General features: G+C 40.9%; 1 protein-coding gene across 13 annotated transcripts in view; it reads left to right on the top strand.

Annotated features, from left to right (window-relative positions):
- Positions 1 to 1,110: 1,110 nt before the first annotated feature.
- The window catches only part of SMAD5 (SMAD family member 5), a 36,115-nt gene continuing 14,057 nt past the window's right edge, over positions 1,111 to 23,168 (top strand). For 4 of the 13 annotated variants that reach the window (XR_012160214.1, XM_073355496.2, XM_073355495.2 and 1 more), the window contains exons 1-2: positions 13,942 to 14,074; positions 19,039 to 19,100. The gene's annotated coding sequence lies outside the window, so the exon portion shown is untranslated. Of the gene's footprint in view, positions 1,146 to 13,941; positions 14,075 to 14,433; positions 14,832 to 19,038; positions 19,101 to 23,168 lie in introns of those variants that run through there. The other 9 variants (XM_073355502.2, XM_073355499.2, XM_073355497.2 and 6 more) reach the window with 5 other exon arrangements.

Genomic DNA, 23,168 nt, shown 5'->3' with positions numbered 1-23,168 from the left:
ATAGAAAGGGACCTTCTAAAAACATTGAAATGTATTACTGGCACGTAAAACCTTAAATTAGAGAGAATAAATGAAGAGTCGGCACACCGCTTCTGAAAGGTTGCCGGCCCCCGCAGGAGACTGAAAAGAGCTTATTGTAATTGTTAAGGGTTCATCCTCGATTCACTTAGTCCCGTGAATAATTTCACTTACTGGTGTAAGTGTTTGCAGCTGTACAAGTTGGCCTGGGACCCTGGGTACTTACTTAGGTGGCTAGCCCCTGCTGAACTCCATGCTGCCACGCCTTCACTGCTATAAGTGCACTAGCTTGCTAGATTAAAGCTAGTTCCGGTGTTTCTACATGAGCTGCCATCACACATCTGACTGCAGTGCAGATATACCCAAAGCATGAATATAGCTATATAAGTACACTGCACCTGGAAATCTCCAAGGACTCCGCTGTAAGCAGGATAGGCAGCCATATTGTGTTCAGTTCAATACAGTTACCGAGAGAGAGCATATACTTTGCTCTCTCCTAGAGACTTACCTTTTGTTCTTCTTTGTTCTGTTGTCCTTTTAATCTAAAATAAGGGTCATTCAGCCCCAAAGTATCTATTTACAGGGAAACATAAAACAAATAGTCAATACATTTGAGAATATCACTGTCGGTTCGCAGTTGGCAAATCAGAAAAAAAACGCACTAAACAAATTATTCATTGGGGAAAAAAATCAATAATTTCTAATAATGATATGATTTAATACTTAGGTAGCATTTTTATGTGGATTGTATGAAAGACGCCCTACAAAATATGGCTACATTGTACTGGAATTAAGGACATTATTTCAAGATGGAAGAAGGAAACAAAAATAAAATTGAGGGATAACTTTTCCACAAAGTTTCTAAAGTGGGAATTTGAACTCTTTCTCTCTTACACGTACACACAGATTTCCCAGCTTGACTGCCTCTGCTCCTTTGCTGTGGAGTATGTGTTATCTGATACCTCAGTTCTCCCAGCAGGCAGGGGGATACTTTGCTTAGGGCTCCACCCCTAGCCTCTCTGTCGCCAGTATGAGAGAAGAAGACAGAGAAATAGAAATCACTTGGAAAGGGACTAGAGAGAAAAAATAAGTGCAGAGAAAATGGACCAGCAATAACATTTTCCAAGGTAAAACTGATTTTTGTTCATGTGGTTATTTTTTCTACAACAGTGGCTTCTACTCCCTAAATTGTTAAACTCTGAAATGTATTTTGGAGAAAAGGGAAGGAGATCTTCTGACATGGCATAAGTGTCTAAAAGTTTGCAGATTTTACTGTTTCAGCTGTGATTTGTACTCTTTTTAGGCACCTCAACAATGCAGCGGAGGTCTAAATATGTGCCTGTGAAAGTGGAATCCCAGAGATAGTATATGTTAGCAAGGTCATTGCCGTTAACTTCTGAGATTCCAGTTAAAGCAGGAAGTGATAAAGATTTATTTAATACCAATACTGTAGTTGTGTAAAATTCCTGACATCCAGAGTGGGTTTGGAATAATGCAGAATCTAAATATAGAGAAGCTGGAGCTTGAGCTGAAGTGTAGCTTTCGAAAATGGATACGAAAAGATTCTCGACTAAAAATGATTTTGTTTTAATGGTTTTAGGAGTTCTATTCCAGCTGGTTTAGCAAATTGTATAATATTTTATTCTTCAACATCTTTTAGCCCAATCCAAATACACCATTCCGTAGTTACTACAATGGGAAGCAATTAATATAGAAAACATATTACAGAATAACACACGCTCACAACAAATGAAGTAGTTTGTGTATTTTAAATATGATCTAAAAGTGCCTCGAGAACCCAAAATGTCATTCTGTAGAAGATGTGTGCACTGTAATTAGGGTTGTGAACTATTTTGGTGACACAGCCTTACATGGGGCCCATCTACGCATCTGAAGCAAAAAAGTTTATGAACTTTTAACTTTCCCTCTGCAATGCCAAATGTAGAGGAGTTTAAACATTAGTACTTCCAAACAGAGAAATATTTTCATCGAATTTCTTGCAGCATTGTAAAAAGCATCTTAAATTTAAAAGCTGTTTTTCCCCATGTATCTCTTTTTTTAAATACTTGCGTAATGGAGCTGTTTCAAAAGGGGTGGGGGAGAAATGGCACCGCTGGAGAAATGATGAGAAGTCCAATTTTTGGCTACTTTCTATGAAAACTGGATTCTTTTCTTCACTTGTTTGTCAGGCAACATTTAATTTTCATCTCAGTAAATGTCCCACTTCTATTTTTTGACTACATAAAAAGCTATTTTTGCTGCTGAAAATTGCTCCAGTGAAAACAAAAGTAATTTGTAAAATTTGTGCTGAAAAGTTGCAAAAGTTATGCTCCTCTTTTACTTTCACTATTACACAAAATTCGGCACTAAAGGGAATAGCATTTGTGTTTTATTCTAAAACTATTTGCTTATATTTGTTCAAAACAGAAAAGGCCAATAACATTTTTGCTCTTTTTCAGCAGTTTCATTTCCTGAGATAGACATTAGTGTACTTATATTAGCAGACTTTGATACGGGAGAGGAAATTATTAAAACAAAACACAATCTTTGCTTAAGGGTCAGAAAAATACAGTTGTGTCACTTTGTGCGAAGATACATTTAAACTCAAACGGGCCTAATTCTTGATCATAGAATCATAGAATATCAGAGTTGGAAGGGACCTCAGGAGATCATCTGGTCCAACCCCCTGCTCAAAGCAGGCACAATTCCCAATTTTTTTTTCCCCCCTCAGAGATTGAACTCACAACCCTGGGTTTAGCAAGCCAATGCTCAAACCACTGAGCTATCCCTCCCCCCAAAAGCAGGACCAATCCCTAAATGGCCCCCTCAACGATTGAACTCACAAGCCTGGGCTTAGCAAGCCAATGCTCAAACCACTGAGCTATCCCTCCCTCCTTACCCTGGTTTTGCACCTGTGTAACTCTAGGGACATCAGAGGAGATACTCTACGTTATTTAAATCAGCATGAGAGGAGACTCAGGCCTGTGCAGCTCAGATGTGGGTGATTTTTGATTCCTGGGAATATTGACATCACTAATTGTACCACTGTCCTGATGAATGGCATGTCAGAGTAATGGCACTGGACTATTTTGTCTTGCTAAATCATTTGGGTTGATAACTAAAAATAAATTTGTTAGTCTCTAACGTGCCACAAGTACTCCTTTTCTTTTTTTAAAAAGAATTGTGTATGCATGTATACGTATGGAAGGTTGGTTTGGTCCTCTTTAGCATTGTTTATCTTTACCGTCACTCATTCGCTCTTAAGATAAAGATATAGATATATCAATGTGCTTTCTACTTGCTTTAGATTGTTTAGTCATAAGAGCCCACCATAAAATGTAGTAGTCTTGACAGTTGCACTCCATGACAGCCAAAAGTATCTGCGTAATGAATGGATTGATAGTTTAGCTGTAAGCATCATGTATGCACACATGTACTGTGGGGTGCATTAACTTTATTGTAACAGATACGACAGACCTCCACAAATACAGCTATAAATTGTATATTTTTGTGGAAAATATTCCTTTGTTTTAAAGAATAAGTTGGTTTCACGTATTAAAAAAGAGGAAAACTTTTTTATCTCTGCTGCAGCGTAAATCTGCTCTGTTACATCCAAGCATCTCCAGAAGGGTGGGTGTAACCCAGAGACTTTGGCCCATTATGTGAGCAATGTGCTGTATTTCCAACGTTTCCACTATTTAGGGCTCAAAATAGTTTTTCTGTGGCTTTGGCTGTGCAGCCACAGGGACAACTTTCAGTGCATAGCTATTGTCAATGTTAGCCCTAACTCCACGACTGAAAGTGGAAAAGTGGACATCCAACTCAGTGGTTTGTCAACAGATTGCTGTAATGAGTATGATGCAGCATGTTAGACCTCCCTACCATCCCATATATGGAATGTGTCCCGTCCAGATGTCAGACACGTTCAAAATTGAGTATGCTCAGGAGAGTATATTGACATTTGGGAGTGACAACCTTTCAGAAACTGACAGCATCCCTGTAGCCAATAACCTTGGAAGTTATATACCCAGGGTTCTGTGCCGGACACACAATGTACTACACATTTAGAGGAGCCATAAGGTATGCAAGTTGCTACTTTCACTGGGAGGTTGATAATGCGACATCCAGTGGCCAGTTGCTGATGTTGAAATATTAGTGAATTTGCACAAAGCACAAAAAACACCAGCGCTTAACAGGAGCACCATGTGAAGGTTGTTGTCTTGCAAGTGAGTAAATCTGTAGTGACTTAAAAATCTGACAGCAGAGCTTAAACCTTAAATAAAGAAAAAAAAAACTCTGATAATGAGCTACCTGAGTATAATAATAGGGCAGGAAGTTTATAGTGATGTGGGAATAATTTCCCTTGTATATTACAACTTTCTATAACTTCCATTTCATGATCCAGCATTTCTGTTCTCAGTGATTTAGAGAACAGGTTCACAACCTGGTGGACACAAAAAGCTCCAGGTAGAGTTGTGGCATCTCTCCTGTTCCTTATAGCCAGAAGGGAGTGGGTCTTAAAATTCTGGAAAGTGTTGTTATAACATGGGAACACAGTATAGAAAAGGTTGAGAACCGTTGATTGAGAGTTAATAAAAGTGAGAGTGCACCCGGGTTCTCTCCATAAAAGCTAAAAGGAGTATAAGATGAAGGATGATCTATGCAGTGAACAACATTGGATAGATATTCTGAGGAATCAAGCAATTTTAAATTCCTCTCTCTGGTATTTCCTCTGTGAGAGTGTTTTATTTTGAGTTAAGTAAATGGGACATTTTATCTGCTCTTCCAGGAAGTTTTTCTCCTCTTCAAGGACCACATCCAATTAACAGTGTTTTGCTCCAGCAAGATTCTTTCTTTAATGGGAGTTGGATCATGCTGTAGTACAGAAACTTGAAACAGTATTCAAACAAAGGGTCCCCTTGTTGGTAGCTTCTTCTGTGACCTATTCTGTCCTTGATCCTATCCACGTTGCACTTCCCATGGGTTTGATTAGTATTTTTATGCGTAAGACTCCCAATCTACTTTTGTACTCTATCTCTGTTCAGTCTTGCACTTTTACCACCTTCCAAACATATCAACATGGATATCTCATCAACAGCTCATGCATGCACTTCTTCTGTGTTCTTTTCAGTGCAGAGAAGTCTGTCGGTGCTCAACTGAGAATAGTCATATTAATCTTGCCATAGTGTTCCTTGTTTGTAATATCTTCACTAATATATCAGTGTTTGATCGCATGCTTGGTCCAAGTCATTTTTCCAGTCAATTAATAATAAAAAGTTTGTGGCTTTAACTTTATTCATAGATATAACATTAGCTTTCCCTCCACTGCTCTGCAACCTCATTTTAATACCTAGTATCACACATCTGTAGCATCAGCACACAAGGAGATACTGTTGCACATCCTTTCCCTTACTGTTCAGTGAGCTGTCATTTGTCATTCAACAGCAGATCGCCAGCAGGTGAGCAATGATAGCAACAATAATGTGGAAATGCTGTCTAGTAATGCAAGCAAAACTATTTCCTGACATTTTTGTCTTCACATTCGGATAGGTCACAGGGACCTAACAGGACATTTCATATTGCTCCAACTAACTTTAAAAGGAGTTTGTTATACTTTTTGTTTCTGTTCTGCAAAAGCATCCACATTGTACCATTATAGAACTCAAGGGCCATGCACCTGATAAGTTAATATCCCATAGTAGCCCATAATTCACCACAGATGAGTGGTTAAACATTTTACTCCATATTTTGAAAACACTTATAGTACATGTGGGGGGAAAAGAAAGTCTAAGACATACTAAACCTCTGAATTTACTTTCTTGCTGGGAAGTAGCTATTCGTCATGTATTTTGCTTGTTTTCATCAAGCAGTGAATAGTGGGGTTACCTGAAAAGATGAAATGGATAAAAAGAGGAACAGCAGCTCCCTCCCGATCCCTTAAGCTCTCCTCAAAAGTTGATCCTATTCTTCTGCACAGACACCTAAAAAGTGATGATTCCTCCCCACCATAACACTTGTAGATATAAGTGATATGTTTGCCCTTCCCATCTTGGTAAACTCAGCCAAAACACAGATGGATTGTTTCAAATTCCTCTCCCCTCCCTCTTTTTATGTAGCCCTTCCCTCACCCCTATTCCCCAAACAGGCAGCAGTGAGAGGGAGTATGCTTGTAGATTCATAGATTCCAAAGCCTGAAGCAGGACAGGCTCTAGGCACCAGGACAGGCTCTAGGCACCACCAAACAAGCACGTGTTTGGGGTGGCACAATTCCAGGGGCGCCATTCCGGCCATCCCTTTTTTTTTTTTTTTTTTTTTTTTTGCTTGGGCAGTTGCGCTCTCGGAGCTTGGGGCGGCAAAAGATGTAGAGCCGGCCCTGGCCCGAAGGGCGCATTGGGATCATCTAGTCTGACCTCCTGTATAACAGAGGGCAGAGAACCCCCCAAAGTAATTCCTAGGGCATGTCTTTTAGAAAAACATTCAATCTTGATTTAAAAATTGTCAGTGATGGAGAATCCACTGTGACCCTTGGTAAATTGTTCCAATGGTTAATTACTCTCACTGTTAATATGTATGCCTTATTTCTGGTCTGAATTTGTCTAGCTTCAACTTCCAGCCATTTGGTCATATTATACCTTTCTTTGCTAAGTTTAAGGCTTATTGTTAAATATGTGTTCCCGATGTAGATTTTTGTAGACTGCAATCAAATCACCCCTTAACCTTCTCTTTGGTACGCTAAACAGATGATTGAGCTCCTTGAATCTGTCACTATAAGGCATGTTTTCTATTCCTTTAGTCATTCTTGTGCCTCTTCTCTGAACCCTCTCCAATTTATCAACATCCTCCTTGAACTGTGAGCAGCAGAACTGAATACAGTATTCCAACAGCAGTCGCACGAGTGCCAAATACAGAGGTAAAATAACCTCTCTACTCAAGATTCCCATTTAGGCATCCCAGGCTTGTATTTTGGTCACAGTGTCACATTGGGAGCTCTTGTTCAGCTGATTATGCACCATGACCCCCAAATCTTTTTCAGAGCCACTGCTTCCCAGAATAGAGTCCCACATTCTGTAAGCGTGGCCTACATTCTTTTCTCTCCAGTGTATATATTTATACTTAGCCATATTAAAACCCATATTGTTTGCTTGTGGTCAGTTTACCAAGAGATCAAGATCACTCTGAATCAGTGAGCTGTCCTCTTCATTATTGACCACTCCCCCCATTTTTGTGTCATCTGCCAACTTTATCCGTGATGATTTGATGTTTTCTTTCAAGTCATTGATAAAAATGTTAAGTAGCATAGGGCCAAGAACCAGTCCCTGTGGGACATGACTGGAAACACCTGTTTTATGATGATTCCCCATTTACAATTATATTTTGAAATGTATCTGTTAGCCAATTTGAACTCCATTTAATGTGTGCCATGTTAATTTTATATTGTTCTAGTTTTTAATCAAAATGTTGTGTGGTACCTAGGCAAATGCCTTACAGAGAACTCAAGTATATTACATCAACACTATTATCTTTGTCAACGACTTGTAATCTCACCAAAAAAAGAGATCAAGTTAGTTTGAGTCTATTTTCCATAAACCCATGTCAAATTGCATTAATTACGTTACCCTCCTTTAATTCTTTATTAATCAAGTCCCAAAACAGATACTCCATTGTCTTGCCAGTATTGATGTCAGGCTAACAGGCCTCTACTTACCCAGGTCATCCCATTTACCTTTTTTAAAAATTGGCACATTAGCTTTCTTCTAGTCTTCTGGAACTTCCCCAGTGCTCCAAGACTTGTTGAAAATCAACATTAATGGTCCTGCAAACTCCTCAGCCAGCTCTTTAAAAACTCTTGGATGCAAGTTATCTGGGCCTGCTGATTTAAAAATATCTAACTTTAATAGCTTCTGTTTAACATCCTTCAGACCATACTACTGATATGGAAAGAGTGTTATCATCAGCATATGATGAAACTATATTTCCCCCCAAATACAGATCAGTAATATTAATTGAGCATCTATCTTTTCTGCATTATTATTGATAATTCTACCACTTCCATCTAGTAATGGATCAATACCATGGTCAGGATTCTTTTTGTTCCTAATACATTTAGAAAGCTCCTTCATATTGTCCTTAACTCTGCCGGTCATAGAGTTCTTCTTATGTCCCTTTGCTTCCCTTATCAATTTTCTACAATTCCTAACTTCTGATTTATATTCTTTACTATCAACTTCCTCTTTCTTCCATATGTTTATATATATAGTTGCTTTCACCTTCCCTCTAAACCAGGTCATTTTTTAAACTAGTATGGCCTTCTTTCTCAGTTGGCTGATTGCGGCTTTTGGGGCATCTAGTAAGGTGTTCTTAAATGATTCCCAATTATCATTCATATTTTTCTGATTAAATTCTTCCTCCCAGCTGATTTAGCTCATAATTGTCTTCAGCATTATGAAACTGGCCCTATTAAAGTACCAGGTATATATATTTACTGGTATAAACTTTATTCTGCTTGCACAGTATAAATATGATCAAGTCATAATCACTTGTACCTAAGTGATTCTGTGATCAGTTACTCTTTATCTGTTAAGACAAGGCCTAATAAAAAAAGTCTCTTGTGTTGGCTGCAACCCTTTTTGAGTTAGGAAATTGTCATCTATAACCTGTAGAAAATCAAGGATGTTTTAGTACTGGCAGCATGAGACCTCCAGCATATGTCACTCATATTGAAATCCCCCATGATTACTTAGGTTTTTTTCCCCCTACACATTATATATAGGCATGTAAGGAGGCAGTCATTCTGTTCCCATTTGTGATTTGGTGGTTTGTCGCAGACATCAACTTTAATACCCCATCTTGTGCTCCCTGATGTCTATCAGAAATGGTATTATCTGTTTCTGAGAGTGCCACACCCCCTTCCCTTTTGCCCACTTGATCCATGCTAAATAGTTTATAGCCATTCATTTTTACAATCCAATCGTGTATCCTCCCACCAGATTTCAACTAGATTGAATTTATGCTCATAAATGAGAAATTCCAATCTCCCCTATGCTATCCTATCCTCCCCACACCCTTATGCTTCTAAGCTGAAATGAGGAATACCCCATCCCCACCTTGCAAGAATCAACCTGTTACTTAACATGGTTGTAAAATGGTTTAGAAAATGTGTAATACAAACACGTTAACTATTTTTAAACTGTTCCTGCCCCCTCCCAGCAGTTTTAAAGTTCAATTTAAACAATGCAGTCATTTTGGGAGTCACAGGAAGGCCAAGCTTTTATAATTCAGTAACCTTTTTGTAGACAGTTTCCTTACAATTCAAACATCTCATTTAGCTATCAAACTGCTAGTTTCCAGCTAAACAAAAAGAAATGCAATGTTCATATTCTGAATATGACGAGAAGATCAGAATAATATAACTTGAGATGTACATGTTGCTTCTAATAATTTGGGGCCTGATCTTATCATTGATTTCAATGGGCTTTGGATCAGGGCCTGTGGCACTGTATTAATAATAAATATTAATAATAATTATTACTGTAGCACCTAGTAGCCCTAGTTACGTACCAGGACCCCATTTGTGCTAGACGCTGTACAAACATAACAAAAAGACAGTCCCTGAGTTAGCCCCAGTGTGAAGGGGGCATAGACTGCATTATATGACTGACAAGGATGGTTTTAAGAGACAGCTGTCACAGTAATCTGTCCTCTTTACTAAGACTGGAGGAATCTATTAGCAAATGGAGCCGAGATCATCAGAAAACATTTGCCTGAGTTTAGGAAGCAAGAACAAGATTTTTATAAATGTGCATTTGCAATTGCTTCTGCATAATCTGGACTCTCAATTACCGATTAAATGTCTGTATGACTAGATGTTTAAGTAGTGATTTCCATGGAAATTCCTACAACTGCATGCCTGCACTTCTACAAGTCTGGGCCTGTGAGTATGAAAAATAGTAGATTGACTTCTTTTTGGAATTCAAATGGTTTCTGTCAACAATACTTTCAGGGTGACTTGAGTCCACTTGTTGCATGTTTTATATTAACCTAGTTATGTTATTCATGATGGAAGTTCTGAAGCATAGGTGGGAAGAAAAACGTATTAAGTACTGCACTTGAGATCAGCCCATCTGATCTAAATTGATACACACCATGTCTGAGGTGGTCTACTATTTTTTGTGACTGTGATTTTATAAGGGCCTTAAGAATATACAAAACTTGAATTAATGTTTATAACATGTCATTTCTACCTCCCTGTTGACGGGAAGGAGGTTGTCCAAGTTCCGCTCATTTGGTCTTTGGACACTTGACGTTGGCAACATTTTTCTCATTGAAAAAAAGAACAGGAGTACTTGTGGCACCTTAGAGACTAACCAATTTATTTGAGCATAAGCTTTTGTGAGCTACGGCTCACTTCATCGGATGCATACTGTGGAAAGTGTAGATCTTTTATACACACAAAGCATGAAAAAATACCTCCTCCCACCCCACTCTCCTGCTGGCAATAGCTTATCTAAAGTGACCACTCTCCTTACACTAATTCTTTGCCTCTACTGCAAAACAAGGAGAGAAACTTTCCTCTCACCTGCTGGAATATATTCATCATTAGCTTGCTCCAAAATGTTGAGGATACTCTTCAAAATAATACTTTGCCTTCAGAGATGCTATGTGGTTCAACCATTGTGCCCAATGCAATCTCCTCCGTAGGTTTAAATTAAGAATTGCATACCTCTTTATGTTTTGTCTCTCCCACTCACTCCCCAACTTAAGAGTGTTTTAACCTTCTCCATCAGTAACAGGACTCTGGCATTTTTGTACAACATACACATAATAATGCTATTGTATCTTTCATCAGGCTGTGTAAGACTGTGTTTAGTAACTCTCCAATACGAGTGCATTTTGTTTCATGGAGACATGGCTGACACATGAACAACACCTAAAATGCCTGCTGCCTATTTGTTATTCACGTTATTAATTAAGCTAGACAAAAGGGTTGGAAAAGACCCAGCTTTTTTATTGTTGTTGTTCCATCTTCAGACTGGTTGGCCAAGCCAGAACAATTGTTATCCTAATGGCTACAAAGAAGGTGATAAAGCTCCTTCGAAGAACTTTTATTTTTGCAGGATAGCTATTTTATTTTTTAAATTCATACTTCTAGCAGGATCTTGATAAAGTACCTCCACAGTAAAAAGAAAAGGAGTACTTGAGGCACCTTAGAGACTAACAAATTTATTTAGTCTCTAAGGTGCCACAAGTCCTCCTTTTCTTTTTGCAGATACAGACTAACACAGCTGCTACTCTGAAACCTCCACAGTAAGTATTTTGTAACTATAGTTTAATTTCTGCAGAAATAAATATTAGCATATTATTTTTCCAGCTCTGTCTTTGGTGCAGAGATGTTGTATCGAAAGGAGGTTGACCGCGTTCACTGGCTAAACTACCTCTAGCCTTTTTCTCCACACTTACTAAATTGCAATAGAAACATATGTCTGGAGAATTACTTGAACCCTCTGTAGGTGTGTCTACACCGCAATTAAACACCCCTGGCTGGCCCATGTCAGCTGACTTGGGCTCCTGAGGCTTGTGCTGCACAGCTGTAAAATTGTGGTATAGGGACCATGCCAGGGGGGAGGGATCCAGAGCCTTAGCTCCAGACAGCCCAAACATCGACACTGCAGTTTTATAGCCCCACAGGCTGAGCCCCACAAGCCCAAGTCAGCTAACATGCGCTAGCCGTGGGTGTTTAATTGCAGTGTAGACATAGCCTGTGTCTGTCTAGTCACAACATGCTGGGGGAAGTCATTCTGCTGAAGATTTCTATTTACACTAGACATAATCCTGAGCCACAGCATTTGGATCTGGATCCAAATGTTTCCAAAGCTCAGGTGTTTGAATCTAAAGTATAAGTTTGGCACACTGCAAAGGCAGTAGAATGACACAAAATTTTGTTTGGTTGGGTTTTTGATTTAGTTCAATTTCTAATTTACAGAAATAAAATATGTGGGTCTTTTGGGCTTACTAGTACATACTGTAATGCTCATTATATTTTCCTGTCTCTCTAACTCTATTTTCTAATGAATACATTGTATTGTTCTATGAATGTCTACCTTCTTGTGTTTCCCTGCAATACTCTATCAGCTATTGCGTTGCTATAGTTCTTCAAGAAAAGTGTCTGTCCACTCACATTTCAAGGAAATAAGAACTGCAAGAAAAGTACAGGACACAATTTAATTTTATCAGACACCATCCCACAGTTGTTTTGTTTGTGGTACAATAATTATATAATGTATGATTCTTTATAGGATTATTGCTGGTCAACATCCTTTTTCTAAAATGCTACCAAACATTTCTTAGTAGCTCCTTATTAGATTACAGGTAGGGCGTTCAGAAATTTAAGAGAAGTCCTTCATCCACTGTAGTTTTACAATACTCAGCTTGCCACCAGAAAAACACAACAAAAACTCCTGTGGGCAGGGAAGTTATCGTCAAGCCCTGAGTAGTGTTTCATCCATGATGGAAGCCAGTGCTAACTCTCATGACCAGAATTTCCCAAGCTTTGGGGTAAATTCCCTCCTTTTGGGTTTGGAAAGGGACAGAACCCAGCACACAATGGCCTCCACCAGAGTCACAGCCTGAGTGTCTGAATAGGGGGCGGTATGAAACACTGAGAGGCTGAGGAGGGTTTAAAGTAGACGAGGTGGAAAAGGTGTATCCCCCCACCCCGACAAATAATTGAAAGCGGTAATTTTATGGCCAAATTCTTCATTTTGGAAATACAACCATGATGCCTCCTGTGTGTCATAGTTTGACTGCCGCATGCCCCATGGTCACACTACATCTCCCAGCATGTGCTATGGCCTCCCCTCTTGCTGAGCCACAGTGGTGCTTTATGGGAGTCCCTGGCCCACAGTATGCATAATGTAACCAAGCTGGGGAAAACAGCCCATGGAGGAGGGAATGAGACAGCTCAATGACATCACCCCTGGGGCACCAGTGCAGAATCTTGAAATTGAAAATGTTCCATTTTCATGGCCCCCCAACCTCCAAATAGTTTTGTCAAAAATCCAATTTTCTGTTGAAAAAAATAATTTTTGATTAAAAATATCCACCCTGCCCTAAAGACTGTTGCCCTTCCCCATCCAGCTCCCTGCTTGTCATCCTCCTTGCTCTCCACCCTTACTTCACCCTGACCCTAGCTCCTCTTCAACACTCCCCCATCCCACCTCCTCCCACAGACCCCATCTGCCCCCCAACCTCCCTGCTCTCCACCCTGACCCTAGCTCCTCTTCAACACTCCCCCATCCCACCTCCTCCCCCATCCCAATCTCCCTGCTCTCCACCCTGACCCTAGCTCCTCTTCAAAACTCCCCCATCCCACCTCCTCCCCCATCCCAACCTCCCTGCTCTCCACCCTGACCCTAGCTCCTCTTCAACACTCCCCCATCCCACCTCCTCCCACAGCCCCCAACCTCCCTGCTCTCCACCCTGACCCTAGCTCCTCTTCAACACTCCCCCATCCCATCTCCTCCCACAGCCCCCAATCTCCCTGCTCTCCACCCTGACCCTAGCTCCTCAACACTCCCCCATCCCACCTCCTCCCACAGACCCCATCTACCCCCCAACCTCCCTGCTCTCCACCCTGACCCTAGCTCCTCTTCAACACTCCCCCATCCCACCTCCTCCCACAGACCCCATCTACCCCCCAACCTCCCTGCTCTCCACCCTGACCCTAGCTCCTCTTCAACACTCCCCCATCCCACCTCCTCCCCTTTCCAACCTCCCTGCTCTCCACCCTGACCCTAGCTCCTCAACACTCCCCCATCCCCACCTCCTCCCCTGTAGCAGGGATTGGGCCCTCCCTGCCCAGCCGGCGCCTGCGCAGTGCCGCGGGAATCTGCCTGCGCGCGCGCTCTCGCTCTCTCTCCTCCCCCGCCCCGACCCAGATTCACATCCGGGGCTCTGGGCCCGGCTGTGCCCGAGCGGAGGCGCCGTGTGTGTCCCGCCGTCTGAATAAAGTTTTGCCGAGAGCGAGGCTGGGGCCCAGCGCTCCCCGGCCGCGCGGCCGGTAAGTGCGAGCTGCGGCCTTTCCCCCTGGGGGCGGGAGGTTCCATCCCCCTCCCCCACTCTCACCGCCCGGGGCTCCTGCAGCGGCTCCCTGACCGCACTGGGACCGGCCCCTGGAGAACAGGGCGCCCCCTGGAGCGGGCTGGGCTGGGCTGGGCTGGGCTGGCTTGTCCCGTTGAGAGGGAGAATGGGCGGGGGGGCTGGTCCCGGGTGGGGGCCTGGGTTGGAGGTAGGTGAGGCTGGGGAGCGGGGCGGGCGGGCGGCGGCGGGGAGGGCTGAGGGGGGTCTGGGGGTCGGTGGACGTTGAGGGAGGCTGGGCGTGGCTGGGGGAGGGGGGCGTCGTGGGTCCTGTGATTCCGACGTCTTTGCTCCAGCAGCCTGTGGAGGGACGGGGCGTCCCTGCTCGGCGGGTTTGCTCGAGGCTTCGCCGCGAGTGAGGAGCTGCAGACTGGCTTCACACACCGGGGGTGGGGGCGGAAACCCCAGGGGCTCTGAGACCCGTCGGAAGGATGACCCCCGTCTCAGCGGGGTACCCGCAGAAACAACGAGGAGTCCGGCGGCACCTTGCAGATTTCTTTGGGCGCAAGCTTTCCTGGGTAAGAGACCCTCACTTCTTCAGATGCACGTGGAGGAGAAGTGGGCTTTTTACCCACGAAAGCTTATGCCCAAGAAAGATGACAGAGACGCTTCCCTGTGAGGGGAGTGGAAAGAGTGGGGCTGTTTAGTTTAGTGAGGAGACTTCAGATGAGACGTGAGAGGTGAGTAAAGTACTGATCAGTTGTGCCTGTTTACACTTTCTGGTAATGCAAATGTAAGGGGGCGGGCCATTCAGTGAAACTGCAGATCAGCTCACTTAATGCTGATGACTGGAAATATGTTTAATGTGTTCATCCCTGTGGAACTCCTTGCCTCAAATTGTTGAAGCGTAGGATTTAACAGGATTTAAAAAAGATGAGGAACTAATAAGAACAGTCCTAGTTACATTATCTACAACGTAAACAAGGCTGTAAACCCTCATGATTTGTGGCATACATTTGTGGAGAGGTGGTTATTCCGTAATTGTAAGGATATTCCATTAATTATTCACTATGGCAGTGGTTCTCAACCTGTGGTGTCCACAGACTATGTCTAAGGCAGTGGTGGTCCCCCAACATTTTCAGGTCATGCTCTCCCTTATCCCTAATTACAGTTCCTCCCCCCAGGCTGGGAGCAGGATCACGGGTGGGGTGGGATGGGGGCATGGACACGGTAAGGGTGCCGAGGCTGGGAGCGGCGCCATGGGGCTGGCCCATGCCTCATCTGCACCCCTGTGAACGTTCCTCCACGCTCCACGGTTTGGAGACCTCTGGTCTAAAGGGTCCATGAAAGACTCAGATTGAAAACTCACTGAACAAAATTCTTCTCTCTCTCTCTCTATATATAGACAATAGATTTCCAATGGGGTCCACACCTTCACTGGAAAATTTTAAGGGGTCTGCAAATAAAAAAAGGTTGAGAACCACTGTACTATGGGATTTCTTGTACCTTCATGCAGTACAGACCATGGCCTGATACAGGGTATTGGATTAGATGGACTAATCTGATCCATTAAGGCAGGGGTGGGCAAACTTTTTGGCCCGAAGACCACATCTGGGAATTTAAATGGTATGGTGGGCCATGAATGCTCACAAAATTGGGGTTTGGGTGCGGGGGGAGGTGAGGACTCTGGCTGGGGGTGCAGGCTCCAGGGTGGGGCCAGAAATGAGGAGTTCATGGTGCAGAGGGGGCTCCGGGATGGGGTGTGGGAAGGGGTGCAGGCTCTGGCTGGGGGTGTAGGCTCTGGTGTGGGGCTGGGGATGAGAGGTTTGGGGTGCAGGAGGATGCTCTGGGCTGGGATTGAGGGGGGCAAGCGGGGGATCAGTGCTAGGGCAGGGGGTTGGAGCATGGGGAGAGGCTCGGGGCGCGGGATCCGAGCAGCACTTAACTCAAGCGGCTACTGGAAGCAGTGGCATGTCCCTTCTCCAGTTCCTACACAGATGCGGGTCCAGGTGACTCTGCACGCTGCCCTGTCCGCAGGCACCGCCCCTGCAGCTCCCATTGAAGCACCGGAAGGGGGCGTACCGCTGGAGTACGTGGGAGCCGGAGCGGGGCCATGCCAGAGTGGGGCAAGCTCCAGACCCTGGTCCCTAGCGGGAACTTGCAAGCTGGCTTAAAACAGCTCAGGCCTGCGGGCTGTAGGTTGCCCACCACTGCATTAAGGCAATTCCTGTGTTTCCATGGCGTGTGGTCTGATTAGGGGGACATAATAGAGGAAGCATGGTCTTGTGGTTAAAACACAAGACTGGAATCAAGTGACCTGTGGGTTTTTTCCATTTCTGTGACTTCCTATGTGTACTTGGGCAAACTATTTAACCTCTTTATGTTTAATTTTTCTCTTCTGTAAAGTGGGGATAGTACTTCCCTGCCTTCCAGAGACATAATTCACTAATGTTTGTATAGTGCGTTATGGTTCTTTAATGGAAGGTGCTACGAAATTGTAAAGATTATACTTAATGAATAACTTGGAGATCGGATCCAATCTAATGAGATATCCAGGGAATAACTTGCAATGTTTATTGCAACGTTTATTGCAATAATACTTGCAACGTATTATTGTGCTATGCTTCCATGTTGTCTTGTTTATAGCTGCAAAATTCAGTTGTAGATACCATGTCATGCTGCTCTCCTTTCACTGTAATAGAGCAACTTACTTTAAACCCCAAATATTCAGCTATGGTGGTCAGCACTTTTTTTTTTAAGAAGGTTTATTCAATGCACACTTTTCCCAGCTGCAGTAATGCTTAGGAAGCCTGATGTTCATGAGTACCATAACTTTGTCAGATTCTGAATCTTGTTTTTGGTTGTGTTCAACCTCATTTCCCCCCTTCCCTCTATCTACATTTTGCTGCCATTTTCATCAAAAGCTGCTATATTTCTCACTAGTCAGCAAACAATGGTGCTACAAGGTGATGGAAAAGCTAGTAACTTCAGTAAAGGAGTTTTAGTATAATTTTGAAAACATTAAAATGTAGGTCTTAGATTAAAATAAACTTTATGTAGTTGAATAAATATGCTGCTTGATTTCTTAATTTGATCCCCACAGTAAGACAGTAGTGGTTCCATGCTTACCCTCACTTGAATCAAACTTTGCTGACTAAGCCTTGAAATTACTGTTAATTGCCTCAAGGCATTTATTTTTTAAAAAACATCTGCCCAGTGGTTTGCCTAACTTAGTGAAACCAGCCTATTTTGCTTCCCGATATGGAGGATATATTATAGAGGGGAGAGGAAATTTTGAAAACTTTTTCAATTAAAGCAAAGGAGACACAAGATAAATAAAGTAAAGATGATTAAAAAATGAATGGGGGAAGGATAAAGTAACGTCTTATACTTTCCCTCTTCTCAGGGGAATTTTAGAACTATGAGGAATGCAAAGGAAGGATGGGATGCATTGAGAGAATGTCATCAGTGGGACTTGGATTGAATTGTTTCTCTGATATTTTTAGTTACTGAAGTTAATACATTTGAAGACTACACACTACAGTGTTGAATAACTTCCTTGCCCTCCTGAATTTTAACCCATGGCTGAACCCAAAGGAGCTCAAGCTTACAGACCATATTTTTCTTTGTTTCCTTATTTTTGCTATGAAGTCAGACTTGTTTTGATGACCTGCTTTATAATCTTTATATTGATAGAGTACTTATCTTAATGCCTAGTATTGTTCTCATCTCTCAATGCAGAATGCAAATAATGGTTTATTAAATGCACTACACACATTTCACGGCTTCCTTGAACAGTCTTTACAGAGGATTAAATCTTTAATATTAAGAAGCAGTTCTTTGTAACTGGTCCGTTTTTAGATTCTGCTGTTTAGGGAGGTGTTAAGTGAAAGTGCCTTATTGTGTAATAGTTCTTTGTTTTTAAAATAGAGTTAAACCATTGCATAGAGACGTTCTTTGTGACAGTTATATATAGTGTTCTCCAAAGACCTTTACTCTTCTCCATTCTTGGGAGGTGGGGTGGGAGGAGCATGGGTGATCTGATTTGAAATGCAAAGTAAATGAAAATCTCTTCGAACAAATCAGTATAGCTGTTACAAAGAACACTGTAAAAAACTTTAAAAACTCATCTGCTATTGTCTATAAAATATGTCATCAAAGTGAAGCTCCTGCAGTAAGGGAACAACCTCATACAAATTAATGGTATTTATCCTTATCACATGGAGTATTTGTGCATTTCATGTCTCACATTGATAACTCATTTAAAATTGCTTTCATATTTAATATTTAATTTTAATATTTAATACATTATCTCACGCATCCGTGGTCTTGTAAATTCTTATGCTGCTCTTTGATGGAAACCTCTTCAGCAATGTTCCTGGATCTGTGCAAGAGTTTGGCTGGCACATCAATGTACTTGTCCAGTGCAGATTGGCAAGGTGTAGAGCAGTGTCTGCCAAGTTTGTATCCCTGCTGACCTACTACCAAGGATAACTGTCATCCTTGACATAGAGGACCTTTGTCAGACTAGTTGACGCTGATCCACCAATTATGAGGTAGTGTCTCTGAGTTCTGGGTCAGTGGATGTCACAAACTGACAAATCCAGAATGTTTTGCCATTAACTCACAGTGCAAGGGAAAGAAGTACGTTAGTGAATTACTATTGTTAGTCTTCCCTCTAAATTCTGGGGCTTTTGTAAGCTTGTAACAGCTTTAACATAGTGGAATCTTCTGTATATATTTCCTCTTTTTTAAAAGAAATGTTAATGGAAGTTTATAAAATCCCTCCTTTTTGGTGAAACTAGGACTGTCTTTGTGTATAGTTCATTTTCTCATGGACCGCGTTTAGCATCTTGTACTGTATTTAGTTTATTCCACATGGACAGCTAAACTTTTGGAAGAGTTCATGCAGCTTCTTAAATGTCTTTTTATTTTAATGTGTTGTAGGGCTTTTGAAAAGGGCTGCCTTGATAGACCTGGAGAATGTCTTCCATTTTTCCGCAGAACAGGTATAGTATGGGCTGTAGTTGAGTAAATTTTTACCGTACCTTTTTGGAGAGAGTGCCTGTAGTGATGAGTGTAGTTCATTTTAAATGACCATCTGGTCCTTGGTATCTTAACTGCTAAAACTGCCCACGTAGGCATCAGTTTGTATCCTTGTTTTGGTGACTTCCTCAGGTCAATAGTTGTTAATTGCGAGTTGTCCACTTATATAGACATCTGCCATAGTTTACCGAGTTACAGTGGTAGACATGGATATCGTCTAAGAAGATAGTGATTAGAATGACAAATTTATATTTACCTTTGTTGGTAAGCTTCATTTAAAAAAATCTGTTTCAACTGATGTGGGACTGTGGAAATAAAAAAACAAGTATTGAATTGGATTGAAGCTTTTATTTTTAAATCATTCAGTTGTGGATGTTAAAGCTTGTTTTTTAAGATCAAGCTATTTTTTTATTTCTAATATCTATATTTTACCCCCCCCCCCAAATTGCCTTACTTTGGATGTTTGAACAGAAGCAAGCGACTTTAATGGTAATGTGAAATCAATTGTCACTAAGGTTTATATGGAAATCCAACTGGCTGAAAGTTAAAACCATTTTTCTAAAATCTGCCCAACTTCCAATTTAGTAGTCTGTAAGTAGATTATTTTTTAAATTTAAGGTTATATTGTGTTTGTGAAAGAAGCTGAATTTTTAGTTCTGAAGAGGAAACTTGATATTCACAGAACAAGTATGGCACAAGCAGCGCTAATGCAGACTTCCTTTTAGCCACCCCATGAAAGTTCATCATTCATTACTTGAAATGAAACTGGTTCAACATGGGAAAGTGACTTGTTCTCAGGCCAGGTTGACACTACAGATCTATATCGGTATAACTGTGTCGCTCAGGGGTGTGGATATTTTACACCATGTAGGCAGCACTATGTTGAAAGGAGAGCTTTTCCTGTCAACATAGCTACTGCCTCTTGGGGAGGTGGATTAACTATGCTGACAGGAGAAGCTCTCCCTTTGGCATAGTAGTGTCTTCACTAAAGCACTATAGTGGCACAGGTGCAGCATTGTATGTGTAGACAAACCTTCAGTGACCATTCAAACCTTCATATATGTGGTAGAATTACATGGACAACTCTACTGCTGTAACCATGACTTCCTAGAAACAAGCAAGGAATTATTTGTCCTCAGGAAAAGACTATAATGAATCCTGTGACATGGGTACAGTGTAAACTAGCAGTGAATATGAAATGAGTTAGCTCGCTAAGGACCCTTGTGAGTTGGCAAAGTGATGCCAGAAAATATATCTGCACAGAGGGCAAACATCAACAGAAGGAATGGACTCTAAACAAAATCAGGTGCAGTGGAAGAACAGTAAAGTTGCCTCATAGTTTCAAAGATCTTGTTAATCAAATTATTTAGTTTCCATCATAGGAAGAGATGTTGTAAAGGGTTCATGTGTTATAGATCAGTATATATACAAATGTATGTATATATTTAATATAAAGAAAACCATCTATGGCACATAATATTTGTGGAACCAATAAAGTTGTTGTGAACTGCAAATGGCGTCTATAGTACACACCTTGTAAGAGACATGACTGCAGAGATTCTAACCAAATTTGCAGTTGTGTAGATAATTCTAGTGGGCAGCTTGTTTATATTATGAAACTGAGTCACTAAAAGCCACTTCTTTACTGACAAATACGTTCGTTGTTTCAGATTGGACATGGTGTTCAGGAATCCTTATGTTTCTGTCTTTTTTGCATTTTTAAAACTACTAAGTAGACTAATTTATCAGGAAGAGGATAGTTCTTCTGCTCCTGCAGCGTAATCTGTTATGCAATTCTTGTCCATTTCGTCCATCTAACAGTTCAGATGGAGAAATGAAGGGTTTATCTCATATCATTATATACCAACCACGTGTCATCTTTTGTTGGTATGTTCTGGCATGCGTCTTGTTCAGGTCCTATTAATCCAGAAGCTTGATTGCCATGATATTGGGCCAGTGGTGTTTGTAATGAAAGGTGTTGGTAAATTTTTTTCACATATAGGTAAGTGTGAGGGGAAAAGAAATGTGTAAAATCAGAACTGTGAATTGTTTAATTTTGGTGATAGGGCAGTTGATTGTTTCAGCTACCAGTCTCATAGTTGTTTCGTTCAATAGCTGAAAGACTTACAAATAAAATATTTCCTTGACAAATGAAACTTAATCTGCCATTTCTACTGATAACCAGCTTTGTTTATATTCAGCTGGCCTGATATGGTACTAAGAAGGGGTTCAAACAATGGACTTGTTCACACAGATTGTTTCCTTCCATTTGCTGCAACTATTAGAAAGAACCCTAGATCTATAAATCAAGTCTGCCCCAAAGTCTAGTTTGGATATAGAGATTACTTCCTCTTGTGTTCAGTAATGAAGCACACACCATGCCACCTACCGACTTACATTATGTTTTTATACACAAGTAAAGAGCCACGTGCATTGCTTGGGCATGTTAAAGTACTTTTGTATAGTTTAGGCTAACAAAATATTACGCAAACAACCTGACATTCCAAGTACTTCAATAGCTGAGTAGGATAGATGTTTGTGAAATGCATTGTGGATTCTCTAGATTTCAAGGGATTTTATTTGGTCTGTTAAAACCATTCATGATTGCTTTCTGTTTAATTTGTGAAAAGGAAACTAGACACAATGAACACACTTGGTTGTTGTCTGAGATGAGCTCTTGGGTAATTTATGTATACGTTTCTGAATAAGCACCTGAGCTTAAAGTTCATTTTTGAACAGATGATCTTCTTGGTGAGACAGTGTTGCACTGCAGCCACAACTATTATAACAAATATGTCTTTGCTTTAAAGTATCAGAAAAGCTGACTTTTGAACATGGATGTTCCATTGAAATATTTAAAGCAGCGGTCACTGTGGTACCTCAGAACCTTTTTATAAATGTCTTTTGACCCCATATTATCTGCATAAAACACAAGTGAAGGATCTAAATGTAGGATATGTATGTAGTTTATAAATTTTAACAACCTTTAAAAACTGCAGTTTTTAAGATAAAAACACATATTTCATTTTTTTAGATAAATAGCTTAAAAGATTTTTATGGCACTAATAAAGATCCAAAGAAATAATCAGGATTTGAATCTACTAATAAATAAAACTTTTTTTGCATTCTGTGTTTTGTATTAAAATAAGGCTTTTTAACCTTCATCAGTATTGCTCTCTCTAAATGCCATCTCCCAAGGGATTATAATGAAAGCAAAATTCACAGTGCCATTTAACCTGCTGGAAGCTTTATTGATTTTACACTGCTCTTAAATGAAAAGTGGAAGTGAATTTTCCTTAAACATGACCAGGAAGTCTGATCACATTGTCATTTAGCCAAAATTGATTTGTGGTATATGAAGTTGAGTGTTTTATGGTGTACAAATTATATAGTTCTATTCAGTTAACAGAATCTTTTTAGTTTTAGTTTGTCTATCTAGTTGAAATTTAGATCCTCATCTTCTGTGAAGTTAAGAGGGTTGAGTGTCTCTTTGACACTCCAATTGAGTGTCTCTTTGCCAAAATTCTGACCACTAAAGACTTGAGACCACTTCTAACAGGAAAGCAGTGTTGGAGCTGCTTAGGTTGGTTGTTATGAAGGACCTCTTTGCCTTTAATGCCCTTTTTTCTAACTTTCATTATGCTTTTAAATGCCACTTGCTTACTGTATCTGTATCAAATGTTTCACAAGGAATATAAAATTGGTAAAATTTCAAATACATATTGCATGTTGTCATGGCACATACCAAATAAAATACTGTTGATCGGTACATGTTCTGCACTTCTATTGCGTGACACACAGGACAGCCATATCAGAACGGTTTAGAAGAAAATGTCTAGAAATGTCCTAAAATCAGATAAATGCTAAGGGATCTCTAGGGTATGCATTTGTAGTAATAATCCATTATAAGTGTTTCCTATGGCTATGCTCTGCCACTTGGTAGTATTTGATGTTTTGGGGACAGAAAGATGGCTCTAATTTAAAATTATATAAATAGCAAAACTTGTAATTTGCTTTTTTTCCCCTCTCAC

This window comes from Lepidochelys kempii, chromosome 8 (assembly GCF_965140285.1).
Source record: "Lepidochelys kempii isolate rLepKem1 chromosome 8, rLepKem1.hap1, whole genome shotgun sequence".
Taxonomy (NCBI): Eukaryota; Metazoa; Chordata; order Testudines; family Cheloniidae; genus Lepidochelys; species Lepidochelys kempii.
Note: the sequence above shows the minus strand (reverse complement) of the source record. Positions and strands in the feature narration are given on the sequence as shown.